Source organism: Rhamphochromis longiceps, linkage group LG23 (genome assembly GCF_057381845.1).
Source record: "Rhamphochromis longiceps isolate RC_006_pf linkage group LG23, R_longiceps_female_GT1.1, whole genome shotgun sequence".
In the NCBI taxonomy this organism is placed as follows: domain Eukaryota; kingdom Metazoa; phylum Chordata; class Actinopteri; order Cichliformes; family Cichlidae; genus Rhamphochromis; species Rhamphochromis longiceps.
Genome location: NC_140578.1, coordinates 25,705,864 through 25,721,032, shown reverse-complemented (window position 1 = coordinate 25,721,032; position 15,169 = coordinate 25,705,864). Strand labels below are relative to the sequence as shown.

The 15,169-nt window shown below is 43.8% G+C and overlaps 1 protein-coding gene across 3 annotated transcripts in view; it reads right to left on the bottom strand.

The window, feature by feature from the left end:
- LOC146642059 (SH3 domain-binding protein 4-A-like) overlaps window positions 1-15,169 on the bottom strand; it is a 50,412-nt gene that overhangs the window by 14,167 nt on the left and 21,076 nt on the right. The window contains exon 4 of one of the 3 annotated variants that reach the window (XR_014909646.1): window positions 5,467-5,593. The exons of the other annotated variants lie outside the window; for them this stretch is intronic. The gene's annotated coding sequence lies outside the window, so the exon portion shown is untranslated. The remainder of the gene's footprint in view (window positions 1-5,466; window positions 5,594-15,169) is intronic. 3 annotated transcript variants of the gene reach the window in all.

The following is a 15,169-nucleotide window of genomic DNA, read 5'->3' as shown; positions in this document are numbered from 1 at the left end:
ACCTCCATCATTATTAAGTTAAGTGCTTTGAACGGTTAGTCATGCATCAAATCAAATTATTGCTTTCCCCCAACCTGGATCCATTTCAGTTCGCATACCGGTCAAAACGCTCAACCGATGATGGAATTTCAACTGCCCCTCACTCAGCCCTCACACATCTGAACACTAGAGACTCATATGTCAGAGTGCTGTTCATAGACTTCAGTTCAGCATTCAACACCATCATTCCCCAGCAACTCATTCACAAACTGGATCTGCTGGGGATCAGCACCTTGCTGTATAACGGGCTGCTAGATTTCTTGACAGGAAGACAGCAGACAGTACGGGTCAACAGCAACACCTCCAGCCCAAGAACACGGAATACGGGGGCTCCCCAAGGATGTGTGTTGAGCTCCCTTCTCTTCACTCTGCTGACCCACGACGAGCTCTACTACAGGGGTGAAGTTAACCATCTGCCAGAGTGGTACAGCAACAACAACCTGTCCCTGAATGTGGAGAAGACCAACAGTGACTCTACTTCCTCTGCAAACTGAGAAGCACAAGAGATTCAACCCCCATTATGAGCACCTTTTACAGAGGCACAGTTGAGAGTATCCTCACCAGCTGCATCACTGTGTGGTATGACTCCTGCATTGGGTTCTGCAGGAAAAAATGACAACGGGTAGTGAGAGCAGCCGAGAGCATTGTGGGGACCTCTCTTGCCTCCCTCCCCAGGAGATCTACTGCACCTGCCTCATCTGGAAGGTCGTCTCCATTACAGGTGACTCCACTCATCCCTTCAACAGCGTCTTCAGTTTGCTGCCATCAGGAAGGATACTGAAGAGCCTCCGGGCCAGAACCAGCAGACTGAGAGACAGCTTCGTCCATCGGGCTGTCAGGATGCTGACCATCTCTGGATCGAGAAGGGGGGCCCAAGGGTACATCTTTCGCCATCCTACAATGCTGTGATTGTAGCCATTCCCCACTTTCTGTGAATGGTACTCATGGCCATTGATCAATAGGCTTTGATTAGTTGTCATTGATCAATGGTCATAAGAATTTGCATACTAACAATCATGGAATTAACCCCCCAGCACATTGTTCATTCAGTGGCGCTAGTTTCCTTCACTATGCAAATGTACTGTTTATATGGTTGGGGAAACCTACAGTCAGCTGAGACTGAAGAAGTCACTTGGATGAGTGACGAAACGTTTCTCCAACTGAAAATGTCCAGATGAACAGAATCAACCTTTTGGGATTTACTTACCTGGATGATTAAGCACGCATCAAGACGTTATTTTATTAAACATTTTAAAATGTTAGCAGCACAAACAAACATTTTTGCAGCACAAACGTTTGACATCCATTTTGTTTGATTCCATTAATATGGGGGGGCTGGTTGACCTCTAGAAATTTTTGTTAATATCTTTAAAATAATAACGGCACAAACAAAAATTTCTGCAGCACAAACCAGCACAAACGTAGCACAAACGTTTGATACCACTTTTGTTGGATTTGGGTAATGTGGGGGGGCTGGTTGACCTTTTGACCTTTACATTTTCATTAATATCTTTAAAACAGAAGCAGCACAAACGAAAATTTTAGCAGCACAAACCAGCACAAACGTAGCACAGTTGATTGACACCCATTTTGTTTGATTTAATTAATGTGGGGGGGCTGGTTGACCTCTGATGACCTCTAGAAATTGTTATTAATATCTTTAAAATGATAGCAGCACAAACGAAAATCTTTGCAGCACAAACCAGCACAAACGTAGCACTAAAAAAGTAGACCATTTTGGCCCGTTTTGGAGCAGTCTGGGGGGATGGTGACCTTTGAATGACCTATAAAATAAAGTTTAATATCTCGGAAACCGTAGCAGCACAAACGCTAATTTTACCTGCACAAATCTGCACAAACGTAGCACTAACCGCTCCGCCTATTTGCCTTTACGTTTCAAGTGGGTGGGGGGTCAGCTTCACTCTGCTGTGTTTTGGTGCTGCAATATTGGCTGACACATGAAGATGTGCCAATGCAGAATCACCAAGTAACCACACTGCATGTCTTTTGGAAGAAGCTAGAGTTTCTAGAGAAATCGCATGGAAGCACAGAGTAAGGATGCAAACTACAGTCTAAGGAGCTTGGAAAGAAAAGCAGCTGGACTTCTTTAAGTTGCTTGAAGATGTTTTCAAGCAACTTAAAAAAAAAAGTCCAGATGCTTTTCTTTCCAAGCTCCCTAGACTACGATCCTTCACAGACATATGCAAACTACAGTCACAGAATACCAAGGGATTTGAACCCAGGACCTTCTTGCTGTGAGGTGTCAGTGCTAACTACTGCACCACCAGGTCTAACAACTGGGGAGCAGTTCTATCAAAATAAAGGAAGAAAAGTTAAACTGGAGTTTTATGACAGCAAAGGGGGAGAGAGAGGATGAATGTTACAGTCCAGGCAAGTAAGTTCACCACACAACACAGTGAATCCAAATTTACATGCATGCAAATAATGTAACAAATACAGTATCTGGAAATTTAATAGGACGTCTGGTAATACTAATAATGTTCTCCTCAGGGACTGTATATAAAATATCCACTGGTTTTGGCTAACTCCTGTATCCAAATGGATGACTTATAAAAATACCAGCCTCAAGTGGCCACTAGAAGAGCTGAGGTTGCAGCTTGGTGGGTATTTGATCACTGACACTGAATAGCCACCTAGATTACCAATCAAACGTGCTCTTGCTTTTCAACTGCAATTATAAAATACTTCTTTCATTGGAGGAAACAGTGTGACATTGATTTTTCACGTCTGCTGGATATTTATATTATAGAAATTAAATGATTGATCAGAAATGAAAACAACTTTTAGCTGTGGAGTACAAACACTGTTACTTACACCACCAAAACTAATTAGATGTACAAGTCAGCCATTTAAATAACATTTTAAATGAAATACAACACATCAGCTGCCTGTTTTTACCCCAAGAAATGACCATCCTTTGTATATCTGTGTACTGATATCAGATCAAAGCCTTTGAAGTCTAAGCATCTTTTTTTTTTTTTTCTTTTTTTTCTAAATGACATCAGAAACAGCAGTATGCGACATTACGTGATGGCAGAGCTTCAGTTCATCCTTTGTCATTTTTTTTTTTTTTTTTAAATAAATAGGACAGGGGGAATGAATGAGAGAAAGAGGGGGAGAGAAAGAAAGAAAACCAAAGGGGAGAAGAGACGGTGAGAAGGGGGGGGAAGAGAGAGAAAAAAAAAAAAGAACTCCTGGGTCACCTGTATGGAGAAAAAAAAAAACAAACAAACAAAAAAAACAAACAGAGGAGACAGCAAACAACAAAGAGCAACATAATAATAGAGAAAACAAAGCACCATCACAATAAACTAGCTAGTCATAGATATCAATATTTACTAAATAATAAACGATATTGTGCAGCACACAAGATAGACAGCGCACAGTGTGCTTTGAGGCAGCAGCCAAGAAAGCTTTAGTCCGCGTCTGTGAATACCCATGTGTGCATACCTGTGTGGATGCTTGCATTCCAAAGGTTTCTCCATGTAATGATCTGCTAGGGAGTGTGGGGGGGCCACAGCCCCGTCCTCCAGGGTGTGAAGCGGGTATGGAGGAGATCAAAACTCCAGACATCCAGAGGCCCCCAGAACACAAGAGACCATGGAAGACCAACAGAGGGGCAGCCGCGCCACTGTTCCAGTAAGAGCTGAGGAGAGTCCCAGATGAGGGCTTGCCCAGCAGCCGCGGAGCAGAAGTCAGGGGGAGTTGCAGTGACGCGCCCGTGAGCTCCGCCGGCCCCCAGCTGTGCCTGAGTGACCGAGCCCCAGGCCGAGAGGCCGGGGGCACCCCACCTCCAAAGGGGCCCGAGCGAGCCCCAGGCCCCAGGCCCCAACAAGCGGCCGCCAAGGAGTGAGCCGGTGTGTACCCGGACGCCCACCCCCAGACACAAAGAACCACCAACACACCGACACCTGAGGGAGTCCGCCACCGGCAGGGGAAGTGGTGGTGGGTGGAGATAGGCCTCCAAACCTTGGAGGGCCTGAGGTGTCCCCAGAGAGGTGGCGTCTGATACCCAACCTGACATATAGACACAGACATACAGGCACACACAGACACAAACATCCATTCCCACCCTCATGCTCTCATATGCACTCACTCCACACTCAACCAACGTGGAGACAGACATAAAGAGACGCTGTACACACAATCACACTCCCCAAGCGTACTCTACAAACCGGGTCTAGGTACCCTTGCCCCTGGAGGGGGGAATTGCACCCAGACCCAGGTGGTGTTACCCTTTTCCCTGCGGTGGGGAGAGGCAGACCGCCCCGACTCCGCAGCAGCAGGGAGGCCCCACACCCCAGACCGCAGTTGGACGGCCAACTCCTCCTACTAGCCCTCCCGCTCCAGCAGGCCGCAGAGAATGGGGGTGGGAGAAGACTCCAAACCTCCCTCCACCCGCTCATTGTAGTGTTGATGCATATGTGTTCTAAGGTGCAATTAAAACCCAGGAGGGCATGGAGCTACCTGCCAAGGAGCAGCAGGTAAGCGCATAGTCCCTCCTGCTAGCCCTCAATGACTAAGTGTATTTAAAATTGAGAGGTGGGCAATGACGTCAGGGGTGAGGTATACACCCTGATGGTAATTTGGACTCCGTGATTGTGCCCACCCCCAAGATCCTATATGTATGTGTAATGAGAGTGTGAATAATGTGAATGTCTAAGTTGTGGGATAAAATTGAGGCAGAGGCAGCCAGAAGGGGACGGGGGGGGGTAGCCTCCTCTGTACCCTGGTGACATACCCCCACTCCAAGGCCCTGCATGTGTGGGTGGTTGTGGAGGAGCGGGAAGAGGGAGGCAGCTGGAGATGGGGAGGGAAGGAAGGGAGGGGCAGGTAACCCCTACCTGGGGCCAGCTCCCCCGCTGACCCCAGTAGGCACTCCCATCCTTCGCGACCCGCCAGGGAAGGGGGGCCCAGGCCCATCAGACCGGGGCCCAGTGCAGTAGCGCCCTCCGGCTCCACAGAGCCCTGGACAGTCCACCCAACCCCACCACAGAGAAAACTGCACCCACCCCACCATCCACACATCTTCCAGACTACATAAGACGGTAAACGCCCAGGCTGAGATCTTCCTCCACCTCTCCTGTATCTCCCCCTCCTGCAGAGAGTTCCTGAAGAGAAGAAAGCTCCTGCAAGATGTGACCATCCCCCCCACCAGTTGAAGAGCCCCCCAGGCGGCTCGACGCACCGGCGGCACCCTGCTCCAGGGCCGGGCCCCCATGCACCCACCCGCCCACAACCCCGGCAACACACCAACCAGGACCAGGCATCTTCCTTGGGGGGCTCAACCCGGGGTAGCGGTCACGTCCGGTTGGGGGCTTTGTTGGCTCTCAGGTGACTGTTTCCTCGCGGCTGCGTGCAGCGGGGCTAGGGGAGGGTCTGTGCTGACGGACGTGGGTTACTGACCTGGCAACCTGGCTGCCCCTGGGTGGGTCCGGGATGGGCGTGAGGTTCTGGGGGCGCTCCGTCTCTGGGCTGGGGCCCGGGCCGGGCCTCGGGGGCTTGGGTCCTGGAAGTCTAAGCATCTTAATACCTTAGCCAAAAGAGAAGGGTTGTAGTCTCTAGACAACTAGCCCCCCCCCCCCCCCCCCCCCCCCCCCACGCACACACACACCCCAACCCAAAAAATCAAATGTGTTGCTATTGGTTTTTAATTCAATATATGAGCGTGCATATAGCATTTAATTTGTGCATTTCTAACTGCGGATAAAAACTGTCAGTTCTGTTTCATAAATCGGGTATTTCAGAGGGTCAGGGAGTGAAAAACAGGGGAAATGATGAGATGAGGAACTGCAGGAGCTTCACTTCAGCTCAGATGAAACCAAACCTCCGACATGTAATCAGGGTAAAGTAAAACCTCTCACTGTGCTGCTACTGGAAAGTGGTTTCCATTGAAAACCACTGAACTAATTCATTATTCATTTCTTACGAGTAATTGATTAATAATTGATATCAAATGCTAGAAGACAGCCCAGAGGCTTCATTTTACAGGTCTTATAGCTTTCTGCAATTTCTGACATTTAATGATACGGAGCTAACATGAAAGACGAGATGTTTTTTACTATAGATATATAAACAGTTTTTATTTGTGCACTTCCTACTATTTCATGGTGCAACAAGAGTCAGCTCTACTGGTTGTGGCACACTCCATCTCACCCCGATGGTCATGAGCTCTGGGTAATGACCGAAAGAATGAGACTGGGAATACCAGCAGCCAAAATGAGCTTCTTCAGCCATGGTTCATTTTCCATTTGGACCTCTGTGTTTTGCACTTTGTTTAACCTTTTCACTCACTGTTTAGTTTAGTTTTCGCTTTTATGTTTGCTTTCACCCACTGTTTAACATTAAGGACCAACAATGAATCGATTGGGTTTAGCCACTGAAAAGCCTCAGTTAGGTTTAGGTGGTAACAAGCTCTTGGTCAGGGTCAGGGTCAGGGTTGGGCTCTAAAAACACCCCAGTGAAGTTTAGGTACGATAAACTACTTGGGAAGTGTTTTTCCTGTTGACAGTTATAGGTTATAGTTATCATCTCTTCCCTGTGTTCCCTGCATCTTATTGTCAAATTTCTGTTTGTGGACCTGGGCTGTTTTGTTACTTCCTGTTTTATTTTGATAGTCTTTTGTCGCTTATGCTTTGTGTTTAGTTTTACTTCCTGTACCTTGTGTCACTTGAGTTATGCTTGCTTGTTTACCCACCTGCTCCTAATTTCCCTTATCAACTTGGCTGTATGTCTGGCCTCAGTTTTCGCCTTGTCTTTTATTGTGATGTCTTTAACTCTTCCTGTTTTTATCCACAGTATAACTTCTATTTATGTTGGTGGGCTTTGTTTTATTTAGCTTTTTTGGATTTCCTCTATACCAAAATAAAGATTTTTTTGCTTTGTTAGTCTCAAGAGTCTCCATTTGGGTCCATTATCTACACTCTATGACAGGTTTAGGCAACAGCTACTAAAACTAATTGACTGCAGCAACAACTACTTGGTTAAATTTTGGAACTAAAAGGTGCTTCATTGTGTTTAGAAAAAGATGATTGTTTAGGTTAAAATATAACTGAATAACCATCCGTATTGATAAATGACAGTTTGGGGTTATGATCACTTCCAACAAACGAGTCCTTGTGCATAAGATATATACCAACAGCTTATTACACATCTCAGCTTCCCAGTGAACACATCAATAAATTGTTGCTGAGAGAAAGATATTTGAAATATTACACTTAGATGTGGTTTAGCTTTGATGGACAATAAAGTTTCCATATAAATGCACTGCTCAAAAATTAAATAAATAAAAGGAACACTTTATAGCAGCGACACTGAGCCTATAGCAGTGTAGGGTCAGTGTCACTACTTGTAACATGATGTCATACTTGGACTCTACAGAGGTTGCCTGTATTTGTATAGCGCTTTTCTAGTCCCTAAGGACCCCAAAGCGCTATACACAACATGTCATCCACCCATTCACACACTGGTGATGGCAAGCTACATTGTAACCACAGCCACCCTGGGGCGCACTGACAGAGGTGAGGCTGCCGGACACTGGCGCCACCGGGCCCTCTGACCACCACCAGTAGGCAACGGGTGAAGTGTCTTGCCCAAGGACACAACCACCGAGACTGTCCAAGCCGGGGCTCGAACCGGTAACCTTCTAATTACAAGGCGAACTCCCAACTCTTGAGCCACTATTGAGCCACTATTATTGTTCTTGTTGGAAATTATTGTTGTAAACAGCTGCAAAAATGTGAGCATAAAGGTTAATAAAATTCATGCCCTTTAGAAATAACTGCAGGTCTAATTCTCCCTGCTGGTTTAACCTTTAAGAAAGCAGTTAAATATAACAAATACCAAAGTCCTTGATTTAATTTGGTGAACCCAGAAAAAGCCTTGTTTTTGTTTACTATAATAATCCATCTGATTTATTTTACAGCTTGTGCAAAACCAAAATACTTAATCCTTTAACCTTATAATTCCAGAACCATGTAACTTCCAGTAATTACAATAACCTAGTTTAACCTCCTAAGACCTGAACTCTTTCATGGCATGCATTTTAAATTTTTCTTTGCTATTTGGGTTGATTGGGACCTGAGGAATGTAAAAACAAAGAATTACCAAATTTTTTCTTTTTACCTAATTTTTGTTTCGGAGTCAAAGGAGATCCACGTATGAGGACATTGTTTTTAAATTTTGATAGAACGGTGGCAGTATAATGTCCTCGTAAGTGGCCTTTGTAGAGAAAAATTAAGTATTTTCGTCTAGACATCCCAAAATGTGATGTCCACATATGTGGACGCCAGGTCCTAGGAGGTTAAACTTCTTTACCTCCTCCGTCTTTCCTAATGCAGATTACAGGCCTGCCATAAGATTAATTAACCTGAATCACCTACAATGTTCAGGTCAGTCTTTTCAAACCAAACTGAGATGTTAATTTATTTTCTCTCTAACACCTGCCTGATGAGTACTTTGGCCTTTCACTGTGACGTCCTCCATCTGCTGACTCAGGCTTCACGCAGGTCTCAGCCTAAATATAGTGCCGGTCAGGCCAGGCTATCCAAACATGTCAGGTGCTGTCTAGAAATGGCATGATGTGTTTGAATGCAAGGCTGGAGCTCCTACAAATGTAGGAGAGGTGTGTTATTTTAAGCCAGAAAGGATTAAAGCAGGAAGGACCTGGTGGTTCATGAGATCATAAGAAAACTGGGAAACCAGTGAGTGCAACAGGCATCTTAAAAGGAATTAGGCAGTCCTGGATTTTTTTGGTTTCTGGAAAGAGATAATAGTCATCCAACTCTCAGATATGTACCACATGCTCAGTGTGCACCAGATGGAGGTGAGGGGTCAGTGTCTTGCTCAAGGACACTGTCAGCTGTTGTTTCAGCACCAGCTGGAGTCATTTACATTTCACTACCTTCTCTATTTTGTCTTTGGGGACATTTTTTGTTTTCTGGACTTAATTCTACTAAATAATGCTGCTTTGTATTTTTATTTTATCGCTAATAAAAATGCCTATAATAAAGAAAAACATCAGTTTTAATGTACTACTTTGACTGATACAGCTATGTCAGTTAATAAAAACAACTAAAATCATAAAAGCAGGAAGGAAGTCATACAGTATTTAAAGAGCCTACCTTGTATGACGTTTACAAACTAAAATATGCACAATACCAATATTAAGTTTAAACATTTTGGTAAAATTACATCTGAGGAATTGTACCATTTCATGGTACTGATAACATAAAAATTAGAGGACCACGACGGGATCCTTGAGGAACTCCACTACTGATAGCAAAACAGCAGCAAAGTCTACAAAGCTACAAAATAACTGATGCATCATTCCTTCATCCAATTCCAATGTCGAGCTTGGTTTTTCCAGCTTATTAACTAACAACGTGTTTATGAACCAAAAATAGAAAACGTTCTGCTCCACGAGTGACTGAAGCACTGAAACTGTAGGAGATAGTAGCGGGCTGCAGGAAGACCCCGGAGCAGACGGACAGACGGAGCTGACAGCTGACCGAGCGGCTGTCAGATAAATGAGCTCCACTTCCAAAAGCTTTGACAGGAGAGCGGCAGGGAAAGAGGGGGTGAGCACGAGCAGGGCGGATGATAATACTGACAGGTAGCAAAGAGAGCCAGACAGAGAAAATGAATACAAGGCAGGCAGATGAGAACAGAAATACAAACAGAAAAAGCTGAAGGACAACAGTATCTCAGACAGATGAGCAAACAGACAAATGTTGTTTTTTGCCCAATTTTGTCATTTTTATCATAAAATGACATTAAATTTAATAAACATTCAGCCAAAACCATTAAATGTCCTCATATTAAAAGAGCAAAAGCAGCTTTTGCCAACACAAAGATTACTTTATGATCAATAGTGAGCTTTACCCTGAATAGAAGGTTAGGTTTAATTTTTAAATGTGAACTGAGAAATTAGTTTCTGTTTAAAACACAAAAATTAAAACTGAACTGATAAACTTGTTTCATGACATTTCTCAATATTTTATATATTTTAATTTATCACTTTGGTCATATAATCCCAGTATGTCAAAGTGGCTGGCCTAACTCTTATCAACATTACAGATGAGGCCCCCTGGGCATCATACTTTAAATCAATGAGTAATTTTTTATATACAGGGCTGATGTGATTAAGAGGTTTCAAATTAACCCAAATCACAATCTTTTCTTAAAGTTAGGTGAACAGCTCTTGGTGCCAAACCTGAAAGTAAAACAAGAAGCTCCTAACCGAGACATGAACTGAGGTATCCTAACTTACAAAGTTCACTTGGTCTACTACATACAGTACCAACCCTTCAACCTATTAATGTGGGCTCAAAAAGAAAAAAAGAGACCATTATATCGTAAGATCTAACACTGACAAAGCACACCTTGTGTGAGAGATAAAATGGCAAATTAAAACAAATGAAATACCAGCAATTGCTATCACCTGGCAACTTGCCAGGGGATGAATGACCAATCCCTGGGATTGTGCCACTGAGTCCTAAAGCTTGGCTACCTCTGCGTAGTTCTCAAGAAACCCTGTGGGTGTTAAGAGGTTGAAGAAGAAGCCTCTAGCTGATTCCCCAACAGGAATTAAAGTTACTTTATTAGACTCATCAAGAACTTGGATCTTTTCTCTTTGCAGGGTCCTTAGCACAAACTGGCCAGGATTTATTTGGAAAAAAACACTCTTTGTTTGTGTGGAGGTGAGGTTCTTAGCTGCAGAGGATCTAATGTTTCTCAAACACATTTCTCTTTTGAGGTCCAACAAACCTGCTGCAGCCTGTTCTGGTTAATCAGTCTGTTCAAATATTCATCGCTTAATTAACATGCTGATTTTTACTGGCTGTCACAGGGGAAGGAAGAGAATGTGCATGTATGAAGAAGCCTAATTTTTCTGAGCTGTGGTGCCATTGCTCTTTAGTTTAATGGCCTTGGTTTCAGTTCGGAGGATTGATTACGTCCCCTTCTGGAGTGATTCTCCCCGCCTCCATGCACGGATCTATTATTAAAAGACGGCCTCCTGGCCTTTGAGCTACTCTGCCCTGCTGACAAGAATAAGGGGCGGCTTTCTCATATCGTCCTTTGCCTTTGCAACTCGATACAGGGCGTTAAAAAGATCTGCCGGGTTGGTGTCAGGTGCTCCCAAGCCCTCCAGCTCCATCCTGATCAATGCCTGTGCTCGCATTTCACATGGGAACACCTGTCGGCCAGTGGAGGAGAGGGCTGCTGTAAATCCTGAACCAAGAGTGCTTATTCTGCAGGAATATTCTCCCTTTTTAGGGAGCTGGGAAATTAGAGCAGAAATCTCTGACTTTCTTAAAGACAAAAAGTTCTAGTGTTTTTTTGCCATATTCCCCCCTTTTAGTTTGCAGCTTGTTGCTTCTCTGGTGTAATTTTCTCCCTGTCTTGCATTAAACTGATTACTTGAACACATGTGCGGTCATGCTGGAGACTAAAGACGGCAAGATTAGCAGGGCTTTGTTTGTGCAGCTATTGTTCAATGAAAACTGTCTAAGATAATAAAAAGATTTGGATATATTTTAAGCGATTACCGTATTTCCCGGACTACAAAGCGCACCTGAATATTAGCCGCACAAGCTAAAATCAGGGGAAAATCCTGTTTTGTACATACATTAGCCGCACCTGACCAAAAGCCGCAGGTGTTTCAATGTTGACTTATCATATGTAAGAGAATGTGCACAAAGGGAATTGTCAGGAAAGAGATGGCTGTTTGGAGACACACCCCTTTTATTAATATTTTGAAAAACAAGTTATGGGTACATATTTGCATAACTTTTTAGGTATATGTACAAGTAGCGGTAATTACAAGTACGAAACATGCACTGTGCTTCATAAATGAGTAACAAATGTAGTACATAACAATAACCTACAGCACACCAGAAAAATAGATTCAGACTACCTTTTAGGCTCAGGTGCAGTGACACGGCTTTAACAAGAAGAAAAGTCAGTCATTCACCACCATCTTCCTGCGCACTAAAACCACCAAAGTCCTCTTCTCCAGTGTCGGATACGAACAGGCTCAGGATGGCTTCGTCATCCACTCTCAGCTTCTCTCCTTCGTTGTCACTTACAAAACCAAAGAAATCCTCGTTGTCAGTGTCAGAGTCAAACACCCTCAGAAGGGCCGTGGCGGTGTCCTCCTCTCCATCATGCAGCAGTGCAGCCCTTCAAAATCCGTTGGTGATCGTGGATGTTTTCACACTTTTCCACGCTGTCAGGTTCCACCGGTGGAGTTGAGCATAACTTGCTTTTCGCAAGTTTATCGCCGCTCGTCATCCACGACTCCCGCTGAACGCGTAGCGTTAATTTGAAGTTTGTTTTTCGCGCTACTTGTACGGCACTATGTTGCCTGGCGGATGGACACGTGACCAACATACCACTCTTGAACCCAGATACTGTGTGTCTGATCACATGCCCTTCCGCCAGGCAACGTAGTGCCGTACAACAGCGGAACAAACAAAACAAATCGTCTTACGATATGACAAAAATCATGGACAATCCATAGAAAAGCCGCACCTGACTAAAAGCCGCAGGGTTCAAAGCTTGTGCAAAAAGTAGCGGCTTATAGCCCGACAATTACGGTACATAAGCAGATCAGCTTTAAGTATTGCAGAGCAGGAACTCAAGAGAAAGCTGCAGACAGCGGGATATTTGCAGAGCAGTAGCAGGAGGCTCTTACTGCAGTTTGTGCACATCATCAAAAGATTTTTACTGTGATTGTCATACAGGAAAAAAAATCCAGCTGTGCCAGCACGCCTGAAACTGCTTATGTCTTGCCTTGGTGCAAATGTGCCCCTGTGACTGAGAAGTGCATTATGATGCGTTTATTTGGCAACATACCCTGGACACAGCAGTTGGAGAAAAAAAAAAAAGGGGGGGGGGGGGGGAGAAACTGCCACTTTGGCCATTTTTTTATTCCCCTGAAGAGGAAACCTCGGCTTGAACTTCATCACTGAACCTTCTACGTTCACACAATGCCATAGAGAAATGAAAAGTTGTTCCAGTGCACATGGCTAAAATGATAAACTGCGCAGCGGTCTGAGCAATTTAACGCAAAGGGAGTTTGGGGGATAGTTCATAAACTACTACTTTTTTCTGTTCCTCCTTTTATATTTTGCCCCCCTCACTCTTTCTTTCTTGTTTCGACCTCCTGCTGCATCTCAGACCTCCTGTAATGACTGCTGCTGTGGAGAAAAAGCAACAGAAATAAGAGCGAAAAGGGAAAAAAAATCCTGAGAAATCTTTTCAACTCTGCTGCTGTGTGGGCTCACAAAGAAAATAAAGAGAGTGAGGGAGCCAGGAAGAGAAATAAGTAGTAATAGATCCAAAAAAATGGATTAAAAGAAAATGTTGGTGGAACAATTATGGCACCTTAATTAGGAGTGAGAGGAGAATTATGGGAGCTAAGCACACGCTCTTTCTTTGAACAATCTTGTGACTTAATTTAAAAGATAATTCCAGCCAGTGTGACATTAAACATTGCTTAGCAAAGTCTCATCTTGAATTTCTGCATTTTGATTTTTGAAACCAGGCATGATGAGTCACAAACTGAAGAAAAGCTACATGCCTAATAGTCAGTCACTAGGTATTCACCTTAAAAGGGAATATAATTTACAAAATGAACACTGTGTTTAATGGCATTAATTCAAATTAGCAACAGCCTGGAGTCTGTGATTTGGACTCCATGATTCAGTAGTTTTGTTTGGCACTTTGTTTTCAGACAAATAGATTTTTTAGTTTGTCTTTCACTTCCTGGTTAGGTTTGCATTTAGACTGAAGCCTATACAAGCTGTCACAGGATGAGAGGTGCTGTATGTGCCGCAACAGCCTTTCAATCTGGTTGAGGTCTGGACTTTGCCTGGGGCACTGAGGCACTCTGATTATTTTCTTTTTCATTCATTTTGTTGTATATTTGGTGCTGTGCTTTGGATCATTATCCTGTTGCGTGACCCATTTTGGTCTGGGCATTCAGACACATGGCCTCGCATATGATCCTAGAATACTTTGGTATACAGAGGACTTCATAGTCTGACGCAAATCATGACCCCTCCACCACCGTGCTGACAGCTGGTATGAGGTGTTTGTGCTGATAAGCTGAGTTGGGTTTGTGTACTGTAGCCAAACATCTCCACTTTGTTTTCTGTCTGTACTTTGCAAACCTAAGCTGTGCTCCCATGTTCTTTTTACCAAGATGAACCTTTCTCCTTCCAAACAAGTCATACTTGTTCAGTCTTTTTCCTAAACAAGCTGTCGTGAACTTTAACATTTAACATGCTAACTGAGGTCTGTAGAGTCTAAGATGTAGCTCTTGTATTTTTGCACTTTCTCTGGGCACTGCACAGTCTGACGGTCTGCTGGGACGTCCATTCCTGGATGCTTCAGACCAGCAAACTGCCAAACCTTCTGCTTTCATAGAGGTGCTCACACTTAATCAAGTGCATTTGATTAGCAGCACCTGGCTGCTGCTTATGTTTAATTTTATAAAAGGACTTGGAATACCTGTGTGCTATAATTTGCCAGGCTGGCTCTTTAAAGGTTAAGCTAAAAGCCTCACCACTTATCTACTGACAGACACGAGAGGCATCAATCAGTGAAGCAGAAAGCAGTCCCACTTGTTTGTGCAAGCTGTTGCAGCCTATAGTTACATTTCAAAGTCAAGCAAGCTTTAGGGTATGTAAAACGTGCACCAGTATTGTCACCTTTACACGAGTTAGAACTTTTAATAAACATTTGATGTCGAGGAGAATCTTCTTTTTTACGCTGAAATATAACCCTAACCGCAATGCTTTTGATGCCTAACCAACCACAGAGTAAAAAGATGTACTTTTTTCCAAACTGTCAGGTGTTTTTTTGAGCCTCCACTACCCCTCGTACCAGCTACGTGGAGTGTTTTTCTTTTTCAGTTATAAAGAGGAATCATGTTAATGTGACATTTCAGAAGGGTTATTTCAAATGCTATTATCAAAAATCAGATCATTTGGAACTTTAAATTTACTTGTTCCACTTAAGGAACCTGTTCTTACCAACTCATGTCTAAAATTCTTCTTCACTTTATCAGCTCTCACACTGTTCCCTCAAAGGATAATTTCCA